The sequence below is a fragment of the Rhinopithecus roxellana genome, chromosome 10 (genome assembly GCF_007565055.1).
Source record: "Rhinopithecus roxellana isolate Shanxi Qingling chromosome 10, ASM756505v1, whole genome shotgun sequence".
In the NCBI taxonomy this organism is placed as follows: Eukaryota; Metazoa; Chordata; class Mammalia; order Primates; family Cercopithecidae; genus Rhinopithecus; species Rhinopithecus roxellana.
The window spans coordinates 21,334,165-21,350,725 of record NC_044558.1 but is presented as its reverse complement, the minus strand read 5'-3'; the positions used below and the strand labels follow the sequence as shown (position 1 = coordinate 21,350,725).

At 40.5% G+C, this 16,561-nt stretch overlaps 1 protein-coding gene across 27 annotated transcripts in view; it reads left to right on the top strand.

Annotated features, from left to right (window-relative positions):
• The window catches only part of ANKS1B (ankyrin repeat and sterile alpha motif domain containing 1B), a 1,300,027-nt gene that overhangs the window by 882,291 nt on the left and 401,175 nt on the right, over positions 1–16,561 (top strand). The gene's annotated exons all lie outside the window — the stretch shown is intronic.

Genomic DNA, 16,561 nt, shown 5'->3' with positions numbered 1-16,561 from the left:
TAGCATACTTGACAGCAAATAGCAAATCACATTCAAATGTTAATAAAAGCCAACAATGTGTTTTCACAACATAAAATGTAACTATTAGAGAAAGTAGTGTTAGAAATCTATAACTGGCTGGGCACAGTGGCTCACACCTGTCATCCCAGCACTTTGGAAGGCTGAATCGGGAGCATTGCCTGAGACCAGGAGTTGAAGACCAGTCTGAGCAACACAGTGAGACTCCTATCTCAAAAGAAAGAAGGAAAGAAAGAGAGAAAGAAAGAGAGAAAGAGAGAGAGAAAGAAAGAGAGAAAGAGAGAGAGAAACAAAGAGAGAAAAAGAGAGAGGGAAAGAGAGAGAGAGAGAAAGAAAGAGAGAAAGGGAGAAAGAAAGGGAGAAAGAGAGAGAAAGAAGGAAAGAAAGAAAGAGAAAGAGAGAAAGAGAAAGAGAGAGAAGGGGAAAAAAGGAAGAAAGGAAGGCAGGAAGGCAGGAAGGAAGGAAGGAAAAGAAGGGAAAGAAAGGAAAGAAAAGAAAGGAAAGAAAGGAAGGAAGATTAGCTGGGCATGGTGGCCTATAGTCCCAACTGCTTGAGAGGCTGAGGCGTAAGGATTGATTGAGCTCAAGAGTTCAAGACTTCAGTGAACTGTGATCACACCAGTGCATTCTAGCCTGGGAAACTGAGTGAGACCCTGTTTCAGAAAAAATAGAGAGAGACACGGTGAGGGAGGGAGGGAGGGAAGGAGGGAGGGAGAGAGAGAGAAAGAGAGAGAAAGAAAAAGAAAAAAGAGAAAGAAAAGAAAGAGAAAGGGAGAGAGAAAAAGCAAGCGATTATGATGGAGATGGAAGAGATGTCTATGAGTTGGAGCAATGGGGAAATCTCTGGAGGAACTGGGCTTGAGTGGATTTATGTAAGCAGTGAACAACGGGGTGAAGGACATAACACTGAATGGAACAATGAACAAAGATGGTGAGATGTCAAAATGCATGTAGTGTTTGAAGAGCAAAAGAGCTACAGATCTAGTAACAACCCTAGGGGTCATGTATTGCCTCTCTGAGTGGAAGTGTTACCTATCTCCTGAAACTGTGCTTCAGACACTATACATGCACCATATGGGAAGACAGCTTAATGACCCATCACTGTGCCCAGATAGGCTCACCCAGATGACAGCACACACGTGCACATCACACATACAGACAGCAAAGGCGGGTGAGCAAGGAAACAGCTGTCTGAGACTAATTAACCATCTATTCCAGATTATGCTGAAGCAAATGAAGTTATTTGTGTTACATTAGGTATCTCTCCAAACAAGCCCATCTTCCTGAGGGCTAGTACACTTTCTGAAAACCAGCAGCAAATCTGTTTTCAGTAGTTTCATATCATCTGGAATATCCTCCTATCCTCCTATTCACCTGTTAGAGCTTCTACTTCTTAAAAGATATTCTGTGTTCTCAGTTGCAATAGCTAAAGCAATCATCCTCACTTTCACCTTGGAATAATGACCACTGCCAAGAACACCCATCAACCTTCTCATCAATAAAACTCAGTTTGTCTGAAATGTTCCAAGAATTCAAACAAAGAAACATTTGCTTAGTTTCCACTTTCATGTGCCAGATGTTACGCTAGGGCTTCTAAATACAAACATTGATCATAATAATGATGCTAATAATAATAATAATAAACACATTTGCTTACATTTCAGTCACCACTGTTCTAAGTGTTTTACATATATTAACAATTTTAATTATTTTCAAATGATATAAACTCTGTCCCTCCTCTCACAAAGCTCACAGCACTGTATCTGATTGGAACTAAAATGGAGTGACTCAGGCAAGGCTCCATAGAAGAGGTCACGTTTACACTAGCTCTTGATAGATGAGAAAAATTTGCAGGCTGAAAGGGCGAGTGATAGGAACAGCTTTCAGGCAAGCAGAACAGCATATAATTAGCATGGAAGCCCAGAAAAATCATGGCACACAGGGAGTATTCAGTAGTTGAGCCCAGTTAGTGGACAGGAGAAGAAATGAAAACAGGAAATTCATAACACCATCAAAAAAATGAAAAGAGGAAATACATAAAACCAAGGAGGCTTTTACCAAACAGGGGCCAGGCGATGCAAAAGTCCATTTTTATTCTGTTCCAACTCAAATCTCCACAGCCCTGTCTGTGTAACTGAGAATGGATAGGTTTGTTTGTTTCTGTCTTTTGATGTGTGTGAGCTTTCCTTCACTTCCACACCCTCAGCACTGTTCAGTTTGAAGTACTTTGAGGAAAGGACATTGCATTTCTCCTCTCTCTTAACCGTGCAGTACCTCCCAGTGAGCAGTCAATGTCAGTTGACTGACTGGGTAATCATTGGCCCCAGGTTGTGGATGATTATCTGTGCTGCCTGACAAGGCCTAGCGTCCAGGGATGGTAATTACATTGGCATCAGTGGTGACTTCTGGTGTCGGAGATCCTGTTAGAAAGCGTTTTATTGATACTAATTCAGAAGACAGTTCTGTAGCACAGAGAAAACAGTGCACTTTAGAAGCTGTAATCAGAGCTTCCCATTTCAATAGCAGTCTTTGGAACTGAAGCCTAGATGCTAAAAATTAAGGCTTCTCTGCTTCCTATTACCCCACAACCAAAACAATGACAGCACTAAATAGCATCTTCTCTTGTGTCCTTGAGAGCACTCTTGGAAATGAGAATGAGGAAGGAGCTTAGCAAGTGAATGCCTGTGACTGCTTAGCTGTTTGATTGATAACCTCACCTTCTTCCAAAACAGGTGGTCTACATAGACACAGGAACAATGATACCAAGGACAATTTAAACAACTACACTGTAGCAAAGAGAGTAAAATTGACAGAAAGGAGCACACTTTTAAAAAATTGAAATAATATATAATTTTCAAGCATTGAAACAAATATACAAATAAAACTTTAATACAAACCATTTCCTGCATTATTCTCCCTGTTCCCAGCCCCACTCTCCAAAAGTAAATACTTTCAACGTTTCTGTGCTTAGTCCTTCTGGTGGTTATCTCCATATAATATGCAAATGCCCTTAATTTGGGCTTTATCAACTTTAGATATTATTACTGACATCCTGATGTGAGAGATGAGGATTTTACATCGTCAATACTATCATCTCTTCTCTCTCCTAATTCCTCTACCCACACTACAGTTACACACTGAATCTTACCCCACAAACTCAAGTGCTACAAAATACCATTTTGTGTGTGTGTGTTTCAAATCAACTTAGTTTTCACTCCATGGCAGAGCCAGTATGAAATTCCATTGCCATCTGGATTGGCTTCTCCTGTTGTCACCCCATAATACAGAGACCCTAGTGCTGCTAGGCACACAGGGAAATCTGTACTGTATGGTGGTCCCTGCTGAAGTCAACAGCATCCAAGTTTGCATTGGGACCTTAAAGTGTTTCTCTGCTTCCATGCCAACTCGTGGGGTGTGGGAAGCCGTATCAAGGATGAAAACCCCATACCTGGATCCTGAGAGGCAGGGCACCCGGGATAATGATGGTTACACCTATTTGCGCAGTTACTAGGAACATTAGAGTTATCCTAGAACTTACCTTTTTTAATCTTGTTTAATCTTTAATCTTGCTTAATCTTTCCTGTCATCTCTGATTACTTTTCCTTCATCTTGCATTTCCTATCTTTACTTTATCCTTAAGATTTTCATAGTCTCCATCATACTATCTGTTTTTCTGATCTACATTTTTCCTGGGACCCATCTCCTTAGTCTTCCTGTACGAGGCTGGACTTGTTCTCTGAGACTGCCACACATTCATCATTCTGGGACTCTCTTCATTGCAGTCCTCCATTGAATCCACTGTTTCTTGGATGCTTTCCTCCCTGTGTCATTTTTCATATTGCCAGAGCACACACTCAAATAACTGTTTATAAAAGAAACAGCTGAGAAATACATGAGAGATTAATTTCTAACCCTTTGTGAATGTAAAACTGCCCATATTCTGCCCCTGTGGTTGATTAATAGCGTGGCTTAGTATGTCATTCAAGGCTGGATGTATTTTTTTCTTTATTTGAGTATGGAAGACAATGCTTCCTTGTCTCTCAGTGTTTGATGTGTTTGATGAGGAGTCTAACGTTGTTTCTTTTATCGGTGACCTTTCTCCCTCTCTGGAAGTTTCGGGATCTTCTCTTTATCCTCAGTGTCCTGATGTGTCACTAAGATGTGACTGAGTGGGTGTCTTTTTCATCCTGTTCCACACTTGTTAGGCGCTTTAAATATAAAGGTACATTTTGGGAAATTCCCTTCTATTATTTCTTTGATCATTTCTATCTATCTCTTCGTTTCAGTTGCCTTTTTTGTGAAATCTTCCTAGCCAGGTGTTGGATTTCTTCCATCATTCCTCTGTGTCTTTTATCCTTGTGCCCACATTTACCACCTCTTTGTATTTTCATCTTACACTCTAGGAGATTGCTTTCGATGTTTAAATAGATTTTGTGAATTTTGGCAATAATATTTTCAATTTCTCAAGGCTCTTTTTCTGTATTCCTTTTTTGGCACCCTTTTCTTTTTCCTCTGATGTATTGTTTTGAACCTGTTAGAAACACCAGTTAGAGGTTAGTTATTTTGATATTGAGATTATTGGAATTGTCTTTTGAGATAGTTTTTCTGCTGTGCATTATTTCCCATTTGATCTTTGTCAGTCGTGCTAAAAGCTATCCTCTAATGACTGTAGTTTGTGACTTTCTGTTCATATTTCAGGAAGAGGCAATGGAAAAGCAAACTGGAAATTCTGTGTGCATTTGTTTTAAATTCCCAGGCTTCGTGTTGTGGTGAACAGAATGTCTCTATAATGATCAGGGTGCCCCAAACACCACTGTACTGGTTGCTCCAGCTTTCCCCACAAAGGCTTTTAAAAATGTATTTAGAGAGTAAGCCTTACTTCCTGAGAATGGAGGGTAAATGCCTGGGGTGTGTGTGTGTGTGTGTGTGTGTGTGTGTGTGTGTATGTGTGTGTGTGTGAGAGAGAGAGAGAGAGAGAAAGAGAAAGGGATAGAGACAGAGAGAAACAGAGAGAGATAGATTGGGGTAGGGGTATGTGTGTTACAGGCATGTGGGCAGCTGTTCAATATAAAGACCTTTAAATTCATCCTCCTTTTCTACCCACTTCTCTATCTCCTCCTCCATCCCATCTCCATTCTCTCAGACTGAAACTTCCAAGGTTCTGATGGGCAACTTGGGCTCTTTTTTTGATTCAGGGCCCTCTGCAGACACACCAGCCCAAAGCTACCTCTGCCCCACTGTATCATCTTTCCACACTCTTTCTGAGTTCTGGAAATTTATTGAAATCTCCCAGATCCATATGGCTTTTCTCCAGTTATCCTCATTATTGTGAGATCATGAATTCTTTTTCTAGCTTTTTTACTGGGATCTAAGAGGAGAAAAAAAGATAAACCAATGGGCTCAGCACACATCTTGAAATAGAAGTACAGTAACACGTTCCTTCTTTATTCATTAGATGATACCAAGTGAGGGAAAAAAAAAAAAAGTTGTCTATAAAAAGCAGTAGTAATATCATCAAGCCACAGTTCCAGATATTTCTTCCCTAGAGGGTAGCACAGTGGGATGATTAAGAAGGTAGATTCTGCCTAGATTCAAATTCCAGCCCTGACACTTACGAGGTATAGTATCTTAAGAAAATTACTTAATGTCTCTGTGCTTCGGTTTCCACATGTGGAAACTGTCACGGTAACAACTGCATGCTAATCCCATTGGGTTGAGGTGAGATTTATATGATCCCATTTATGTAAGGCACTTGGAACAACAAGTTCAGGCGCTAATTATTATCGTTGCTATTATTGTCCCTATTTCAGGACAAGGAGGCATGAAGTAGAGACTCTGCAGTAACTTGACATCTTCTAAGATTGCAGAGAGACAGCCTGGAGTAAATGGGGTTTTGGGTGTCTCTAGTTGGGCCACACCTTCTTAGCTTTTCTTGCCTTGGACTTCTGAAGGAAGTGATGACACAGACATTCAGTCAAAAAATATTCATGGACCATTATAAACATAATTGTGGGTTTAGAACATAATTTCTGCAGCAACCCCTTTCACTAAAGAGAGAGAAAAGAAATGAGAAGTTATGATGCCAACAATATTGTGGCTGTAAAGGAAAGAGAATGAGTCAACACCACAGGCTTCTTGAAAAGCACAGACGGGGAGGTTATTTGAAAGGAAAGGATGGTTCTTCTTATTTTTTATGAAAGGGTTAACACTAAATATTGCCATGGCACTATGTACTTCCGGACATATTCACATGATGCTGGCTGGGTGTGCTGGCTCACGCCTGTAATCCCAGCACTTTGGGAGGCCAAGGCAGGCAGATCACCTGAGGTCAGGAGTTTGAGACCAGCCTGACCAACATGGTGAAACCCTGTCTCTACTAAAAATATAAAAAATTAGCTGGATGTGGTGGCATGTTCCTGTAATCCCAGCTACTTGGGAGGCTGAGGCAGAAGAATTGCTTGAACCTGGGAGGCAGAGGTTGCAGTAAACAGAGATCGCACCACTGTACTCCAGCCTGGGAGACAGAGCAACATTCTGTCTCAAAAAGAAGAAAGAAAGAAAGAAAGAAGGAAAGAGAAAGGGAAAGGGAAGAAAGAGGGAAGGAAGGAAGGAAGGAAGAAGGAAGGAAGGAAGGAAGGAAGGAAGGAAGGAAGGAAGGAAGGAAGGAAGGAAGGAAGGAAGGAAGGAAGGAGAGAGAGAGGAAGGAAGGAAGGAAGGAAGGAAGGAAGGAAGGAAGGAAGGAAGGAAGGAAGGAAGGAAGGAAGGAGAGAGAGAGGAAGGAAGGAAGGAAGGAAGGAAGGAAGGAAGGAAGGAAGGAAGGAAGGAAGGGAAAAGAAAGGAAAGAAAGAAAAAAGAAAAAAAAACATGTTGCCATATACTTAAGAGATATGGAAAACTGAAATAAATACAAAAATCAAACATATGACCAGGCATAGTTTTCAATGAATTTTAAGTTTCCAGCTGCAAGACCCATTTGAAGTACTATTCCTCAACCTCAAACAATGGTTAAAAGAAAAATTGCTACCTTACCTACTATATGAGTGGCCACTTTATGTGCTTTATTTAAACTTGATCCTCACAACAACTTTTTGAGGTGGATATTGATAACACTATATTCATAGATGAGCAAAGAGAAAACTAAGGCTCAGAGAAGATAAGTAACACTTAGCTGATAAGTAAGGATAATGGGTAATTTACAAGCCCAGGTCTGTTAACATTACTTTTGTTTTCCATGTAAGTATGTTATTGTTAAACTCTCAAGCCCCCCTTTTTTTTAGCCACTATGCTTGTTGACTTTCACTACTCACCTTCACTATAGAGTCACCTATTCCCAGTTTTATCCTTAATGTAATCCCTCAGTCAACGACTGTATATAGGATTCTTCATTACTTTTTTTTTTTTTTTTTTTTTTTTTTTTTTAGGGACAGGGTCTTGCTATGTTGTCTAAGCTGGTCTCAAACTCCTGGGCTCAAGCAGTCCTCTCATCTCAGCCTCCCAAAGTTCTGGGATTACAGGTGTGAGCCACTTCACCCAGCCCGGGATTCTCTATTACTTTTTGTAACTCTTTCGTATTTCTTCCTCCTAGCTGATTTTTCTGATCAAAGTGATGCCCGTTTGCCGATGCACCTTCCTCTCGAGCCTCCTGGTCCTTTCTTCCCAGGGCTTCTCACCTGGCTTCTTTCTCCCCACCTTTCTACAGCCTCCAGAGAGGCCCACATTTCACCTCCTCCTCCCAGCCCCAACACGAGTTGCAGTTCAGCATTTTTGCTTCCCACCAACATTTTCTGTTGCCGTGGAAACCGTGAGGCGGTGCTGGAAGGAGGGGGAGTCTTGGAGGCAGTCACTGCTGGCCTGGGGGTGGGAAGGAGAAGGTAGGCAGCTGGGGGAGGGGAGGAGCAGAAGAGGAGAGGCTGGAAAACAGAGCATCAGACACCAACCAGAGACTGATGGAGAAAGGGACTTCTCAACTCCCTCCAAGGGATCAGGAGAGGCAGGGGGAGAGCAGCCCAGCACCCGGCTGGCTTAGCAGCTGCATCTTTCTGATGGCTGAACAGAAGGAGGCTGAGTAGGCGGCCCCCTGTGGTGACGGAGCCTGGTTCCCAGGCTGCTTGTAATCTGTCCTTAATTTGCCACAGAGGAAGTTAACTTTATGTAGCTAAGAAAAAGGAAGGCTCAGGGGAGCCATCATCACAGAAAATAAATATGTTCCCATTATAAATGAAGTTACAGGATAATTTACAGTCTCAGAAGATGAGGAGATAGGAGGAGACAGGGAGAAATGGCCTGTATCTAATGAAAAGTTTTAAGCTAAAAATTAGGAAAAATAGCTTTACAAGAACGGTTGTTCTGCATAAACAACTGAGACAAAGAAGACAGAGCGTTTTCACTGGCAGATAATTTAGTCGATGCCTCCCAGACACTTACTATTTGTGCTTGGCCAAAGTCCTGGGACCCTCAGACTTTGTCATGAAATTTGAAGAGTGAAGCTTCAGCATATATTGCGCAATCAGTTTTGTGCCAAGGGGAAGACATGACTAAGGACTGGAATCAAACAGGAAGAACTGAAAGTGAAAATTTCTCTTAATAAGCATTAAGTAAGTTAAGAAAGCAAAACTAAAGAGAATCATGAAATCTTGTGCAAGATAATAACTCATTGCTTAAACCAAGTGTTTGTTGGGTGTTCATTGTGTGCCAGGGACTCTCCTGGCCCTTGGAGGCTGGGAGAGCAGGTGGAGAGGCAGGAGGAAGAATAAAGCAAAGATGAGTAAGCAACAAACGGCCACTGGTTTTCTGGAGCTACAGACCAAGTGGAAGAGAGATTCACTAACAAATCATAACAAGGCAATATAGTTAGAAATTTCTAGCACAGATGTGTTTCAGATGCTGTGGAGTGTCATAAAAGTCTTGTTTAACTGTGGGAATCAGGGATGATGTCACAGAACTGGTCTTTGAACCAATCCTTAAAGGATGAGTTGAAGGGATCAACAGGTACAGAAGCCCCAGAAGAATATCTGGGCAGAGGAAACAGTATGTGCCGAGGCGCATGAAGAACAATAGTGCAGAGTACGTTGAGAAGACAAAGGGGTGTTACTGGAGTTCAGTGTTTGTATGTCAGGAATGGGAGAAAGAAGCAAGAAGCAAGGTTAGAAAGATAAATTAGGACCAGCACCTCAAATGCCATCCTATGAGGTTTGAACTTAATCCTGTACAAAATGTGGGGAGTAGCACACTGGCATGTCAGGATTTGTGTATTAATACTCTGACTTTGATGGCACTATAGAGGATGAGTAGAAATGGAAGGAGGACTACAGGAAGAGGAGCTTATTAGCTGATGTGGCTATAGTGATGGACAGAGAGGAGTCCGGGATATTGCAGCAGAAAAAGGAGTAAAACATAGTAATCCTTGACTTCAGGAGTGAGAGAAAGGGAGGAATCAAGGATGGCTGAGGGAGGCTTATAAGGATGAATTCAGCCTAAGCAAGTAAAAATTCCTTTTACAAAAATATACATGATGCCACCTAATCTGGATTCACATGCTATTTCTTCAAGAGCTGCAGAAGAAAAAAATCAATTAAATTTTACTCTCCCAGCTTCCCGACCAAATGGTTCCTAAATATAAGACTCATCTTTCATGTTTCACAAAACAAAATCATATGTTAAGAAATAAAAGTGGAAGAAATTGCTAAAGATTACTTTTAAGTTATTAAGCAAATGGCAACCATCAGTATACCTTGATGTGCCATTTAAACACATTGTACCATGGTAAATGGCAGAGATCATAAAAGAGCATTGGTGAAACTAGACCACAAACTGCTAAAATTGATATAACTATACAGAGGACAAAAAAAAGATTATTATGTTCCTCTTAAAATTGACCATAACTAAAATTTTAAATAAGAGACCAACCTATTACTCATGATTTACTCAAATAATAAATAAATACAGGAAGAAATACCGGATAAGCACTCATCCCATTCTTGTGCACTGATAAGTTTAAAATGTTTTAAACTAATCATTTTTTTGACACAGTCATCACTTAAAATCCCAATGTTATGCGGAACATCTTTTCAAATGTTGAAGAGATGAATGAATGGTCATAGATAGTCTTAAATGGAAAGATCAATACCGTTTTGATAGCTTCTTCCCCTATTGACCCAGGCAGTATTACCTTGTTTATCTCCATATCCAAGTTATAAAGACTTCAAATTTTTAACCCAGTTTTTCAGTCTCTGTCTGGACTGACAGCAAGGTGGAGGATCTCTGCTCCCCATTTTCATTCTGAATTTGAGCACACCCTCAACTTACCACAAATGAGATTACTCTCTACCTCAAGACTGAGCCTTGGCCCACACTCTTAAGATCAAACCAAACCCAAAGTGGCATGTATTTAAATTCTAACTCACCTTTTGTGACTGCGCCTCAAATAATTATTGCTGCTGATCTGGTCTTGTGGTGCTGCCTCACTTCTGGTAATTCTGACAGGCCCTGTCTCATTCCTGAGCCTCCGTCTTGCCCCACCCTCCATGCTACATGTCACATTTCTTTTCATCAAAGGTTTTAGCCAATGGTTTGCTTTGGGCTGAATAACTGAGACCTGCTATGCATTGACAGATGTATACCCTTCTGTCTGGAACCCTGAGTGATGCCTGACCCAGAATCCTCTATGCCTTGTGGGAAGGGAACACAATCCACAGGCATACATTTGAGTGATTCTTTATCTTAGGCTACCAGTTGGAACTATCTACTTTATGCTCTGCCATTACTGAATGCTAATTGGACACCATGCTTTACCCTCTGACTGGTAAAGATAGGACCTCCTATATCTGCTACTGCAACTCAATTTGTTCCTTGGTTCTTGTTTCATCCCAGTAGAAGGTAGGCCCCTTTCCTGGTCCTGAAACGGCCCCACCTGCTCCATCCTCCTGCATGCAGAATTGGATATAGGCCATTCCACTCTTAACCATCCTCCAAGCTTCCAGTGAAAGAGTGGTTCTGTTCTCTGGGATGTTCTGTCTTTTGGCTTTCTCCATAAACTCAAATTCAGTTTCTACAGACTTTCTGCTTTCTACAGACTTTCTGCCACAGAATTCCACTTCTCCTAGGCCTCAGAACTTTTCTTGTTTTCTTGGATCTCATCTCTATATTCTCTCTCCTTTCTACCACAAACAGTGGCAGGATTGGATTACTTCTACTCAACAGACTGGAAAATTTCTCATAATGCTATAGCACAGGCTGGTGCTGAGTATCTGAGAACCAGGTCAGAAACATCAAGTGTTGAGGATTTATTTCAACCAATTTGATAGGAACATACAGACAAACAGGCAAGTTTCTGTTTATTGACTGGAATCCCTGGAGCCATTCAAACAGGTTCAAATTAGCCATTAGTGTGGCTAAGGGCTCCCCCTCAATTCTGTGTGTGGCACACACAGCATTCTAATAGGAAATAATGAGCTCTTAGATGAAGGCGTCCTTCCGTACTGCCTGATAGTCTGACTCAGAATCAGGCAACTCATTCATGGTCCGTGTCCTAATTTCATCAACCATGCAGCTGAGACAGGACACTAGCAATACTGTCTCTTCATATGGCAGGTCACAATGTTATTTATAGAAGGTCAGAGTTTGAATTAGGCTTTTTCAGAATCCATTACAGTATGCAGCTACTGTGTAGTTTTTAACCAGTTTTCATCTATAAAATAAATACTTAACAATACTTTCAAGAAAGTATGTGCTGCACTTAGAATTGAGATGAAGCCGTTAGCCACACTGAGGGCTAAACTGAATCTGTTTGAATGACTCCAGGGATTCTAGTCAATAAACTTTCTGGAAACTATTATAAGCATTTATTTTATAGATGAAGAAGAAATTGATTCAAAGAAGTTAAACAACTTGCCCAAGGTCATTCAATCAACTGGTTTAAGAACTTAGGATTTTCTGTGTAGGTGATGTTCGTTTTTAGTTTTCAATTTCTGGTTTGCACATTGTGTCTTTTATAACAGACTTTATGTATCTTTTCAAAATAAATTGTGTTCATCCTTGTCTCAGAGTAAAAGATTTCCATTTTATTAAACAAAGTCTAATTTGTGGAGGCAAATGGCAGATGTGATCAAAACAGAAAGTCTCCCCAAGCATTTGCTGTTTGAAGTACAGCACAGAGTTGGAGACCTTGAAGATACCCAAACACCCATGTGAGGGATTGTCAAGTCTAAAAAATGTCTAGAGACAAAGAAAACAGGCTGAGTTTTCCCAAAACTACATGGCCCTTTGTGCAGCCAAGTTTCTAAGGCACTCCTTATAGATTTGGTATTGCCAGTGATTTCCTTCACAGAGGAAAACAGTTCCATACTGGAGGCAACCGTTTCAGGGTGATGTGTTGTGTTTAAAGGGAACACCACACTTATTTGTAAGTTTTCATTGGATACAGCATTATGTACCTTTTGCTTTTTTGATTCTAAAGTTTTTTTTCTCACTAGAAATTCATAGCTGTTTTCTCTATGTGAATGCTGATAAATGATGACAGTCTGTTTAGATCATTGTTACCATCTCAGAATCTGGAAGCATCATTCCTGTCAGGCTTTAAAAAATGTGATTGGGCAGATGAGAGAAGTACCTGAGAAAGGGATGTGGTTAAACAGAGAACCACTCTGAGAGTTCGATTGCCTTTACCACCTCGGCAAGCATCTCCAGGGCAGGTCTTCTCCTACATGAAACTTTCCCCACCATATTCAATCTCCCGAACTCAACATGATATTTCATAGGCAAATTATTCAGTCTTCTGAGGTGGGAGTTTGCCTGTGGGCTTGCTGAGGATGCCTTGGAGGATTGATATTTTTTCAGCAGAAAGTTGCAATTCCGCTTCCCAAGAAATAACCTCTTTTTACAGCACATGTCAAATATGTGGATTCTAAGTTCTAATCATCTCTCAAGGTTAGTTTTTTTAAATTCAAGGTTTCCATCATGACTCAAATCTTAGCTGAATATTCTATTTTTTCCAAAATGTTAATTGATTGGTTACCAGCATACATTTGGTACCACCATCCACTAGCCCTGTTAACATTTTGCTTGGACCAAAAATCGGTAGACTCTTAATCGGTAAGAAGGGAATATGGAGATCATGTAGAACAACTTCTTTGTTTTTAGAAATAAGGAAATCAAGGCACAGATCATTTATATTTTCTAAAAGTCTCACAGCAATTCCAAAACTCCTCTTGGAAATAAGTAGGGTGCAAAGAAAATTAAAAAATAAATGTAGAACTGGCATAGAAGAATACAGGCCTCCTGAAACTTGGTTCTGTGTCTTTTCCCTTCCCCTGCTTTGTGGCAGGATAGGAGGATGCAAACAAAGTCATGAGATAAAACATGGCATATCTTCCTCAGTGATTCAGAGCAGGGTAAGGTGGGGGGAGGGGGAAACTATTATTTCCATATAAAAGAAATGGATATTTTACGGAATTGCACATAAAATTTGCTAAACTGTTAAACTGAAACACTAGACTTAAAAGGAACTGTATGTTTGCAACCTGAAACTTCAAGTTACACCCTCGACTACCCTACCCCCTTTCTTCCTCTGCCATCCAGGGAAGCTCATTCTCATCCCTCTGATAGTGGGAGCATTTGAGTGGGAAAAATTGAAAAGCACCGTATGACACTGTGAAACTTCCTGCTTAGAGGAGTTAACCTAAAAGCAGATACCTAAACTAACCATGTTCGCTTCTCCCAAAACTCCAGAAACTATTCATAATGTTTTTATTAAGCCCATAAAGTCTGGAACCATGTGAATGACAACCATATGTTCCAATTAATTTTCATTGAATTTCTCAAACCATTCTATGGAAAAACAAATACATTATACCAAGAAATCTGTGTTTTGGGAGTTTGTTTTGTTTTCTTAAGTCTCTTAGGTAGTATCAAAAAGTATTCTAGAATTATATTATTAGTCTTTCCTGTCTTTTATTTTTTTGAGTGCTTGTGACATTCTATAGAGATCAGGTCTATTTTTTTTTCTTTTTATACACAGTAATATCTGGCTCCTTTCAAATATTTTTGAGCGTATCATACACTTATCAGACTTTAATTTTTTTTTTTTTTAAGAAAAGGGTGCAGATTCTTCTTCTTACCCACCCATGCTACCTGTTAGGAATCTGTTTATCAGCAACTTCACCTCCAGGATAAAACTAAATATGGGAAATCTAGGAGTTATCCTTGAGCCTCCCTCTTCTTTACCTTACTTCAAGTCAACCAGTCACCAGAATTGCTGATTTACCTAGCACACAGTTCTCAAATCTGTCACCTCGACTTTATCTGCGCAGCCACAGCACCAATTCATGCCCAGAACTCTTGCCTGAATCAGTCTCATTAGTAGTACAGCCCAAAACATGTCAATGCATGATGGAAATGAAGGTCTTGAATCTCGGCTTCTAATGACATGGCAGCCCAAGAATCAGCATGCTGTAATGAAAAGAGCCCAGAAAAGAGCCCTGGGTACATTTCTCTGACATTATCATCACTACATTGAATGTGAATTATTAATTAGAGAAAATGCTTATTCTCCCTCTCAAAGAAATGACTTCTTTGATAATGGGAACCATGTTTTATTCATTTCTGTGTTCCCAGTACTTAGCTGTGTATTTGGCACATGGTAGATGTTTGCTTAACTTTTTGGAATGAATGAATGAAATTTCCCACATTTAAACTATGTGGCCCCTCTTGCCTACTCAAAGGCTTCACTACCTCTGCTCTCACCCACATCATCAATTTTCCCCTCTCTGTTGATTATCCTCATCAGCATGCAAACATGTCACAATAAGTCCTCATTTGAATTTTTAAAATTCTGTTTACCCTACATTACCCCCAGTTACTGTCCAATTTTTCGGCTCCCTTTATAGCAAAACCTCTTAAAAGATCTTGTAATCACCGTCTTCCGCTCTATTCTCCCTTTAACAGGAAATGTTTTCTCTTTTCCACCCTACCAAAAGTGATCTAACCACAGTCATCAATGACTTCCCCATTGCCGAATTTGTCAATTCTCAGACCTCATTTTATATGACCTATCATCAGCATTTGACCTAACTGATAAATTCCTTCATACTGAATTAATTTTCTTCCAATACCCCCATTATCTCTTGGTTCTTCCACCTTGTGGATCATTCCTCCTCATTCTCTCCTTTTGGATGCTTCTCCCCAATCTTTCCCAAGTCTAACATTGTATTACCCAAAGGCTCAGTTCTTTGTATTCTATTCTCTGTCATTTTTACTTCCTAGGCGTCCTTATTCAGACTCATGGCTTACATTACATCTATAAACTGATGACTCTCACAGTTGTATCTTTAGCCCAGACATCTCTCCTGAACTCTGAAATCTATAAAGATATTTTATTATGTACATTTAGTTGCCTAGATGAAAGTATCCACTTAGATGTCTCACAGAATCTCAACATTAAGGTGTCCACAACTCCATTCTCCCTTATACACATACACACACAGAGAGAGAGAGAGAGACATGCACACAAATATGTTTGTGCATCTTTTATTTTTCAGTCTTCCCCAGGGCGGAAATGCTATCTTCATTTTTCTAGTGCTCAAGAGAAAAACCTTGGAGTCATCTTTGAATTCAGTCTCTTGTACTTCACATTTATTTCGTCAGCAAATCCCACTGGCTCTACCTCTAAAAACATCCAGAGTCTGATTATTTCTTAAACCCTTGGCACCTGCTCTAAGCTGTCATCACCTCTCCTCTGTTTAATTGTGGTAACCTCCTAACTGATCCCCTTTCCTTCTTGAGCCCCTACAGTCTCTGGAGCCAAAGCAATTTTTCCTAAAGTAGACATCAGATTATATTACCCCTTTACTCAGAACTCTGCATTGGTTTCCCATCTTACTCAGAATAAAATCTAAAATCCCTTACAGTGGTTTCCAAGACCCTGCATGGACAGATCATCTCTTCCTGTCTGATTTCATCACCTTCTGTTCTTCCCTTGAGCACTCCACTCCAATTGTGATGGTTAAAACTGAGTGTCAACTTCACTGGGTTGAAGGATGCAATGTATTGTTCCTGGGTGTGTCTGTGAGGGTGTTGCCAAAGGAGATTAACATCTGAGTCAGTGGGTTGGGAGAGGCAGACCCACCCTCAATCTGGGTGGGTATCATCTAATCAACTGCCAGTATGACTAGGATAAAAGCAGGCAGGAGAATGTGAAAGGATTAAACTGGCTGAGTCTTCTGGCCTCCATCTTTCTCCTGTACTGGATGCTTCCTGCCCTCATATATCAGACTCCAGACTCTTCGGCTTTTGGACTCTTGCACTTACACCAGTGATTTGCCAGGGGGCTCTCGGGCCTTAGGCCACAGACTGAAGGCTGCACTATCGGCATTCCTACTTTTGAGGTTTGGGGACTTGGACTGGTTTCCTGGCTCCTTAGCTTGCAGGTGGCCTATTGTGGGACTTCAGCTTGTGATACTGTGAGTCAATACTCCTTAATAAAGTCCCCTTCATATATTCATCTATCCACTTAGTTCTGTCCCTTTAGAGAACCCTGACTAATACCCCA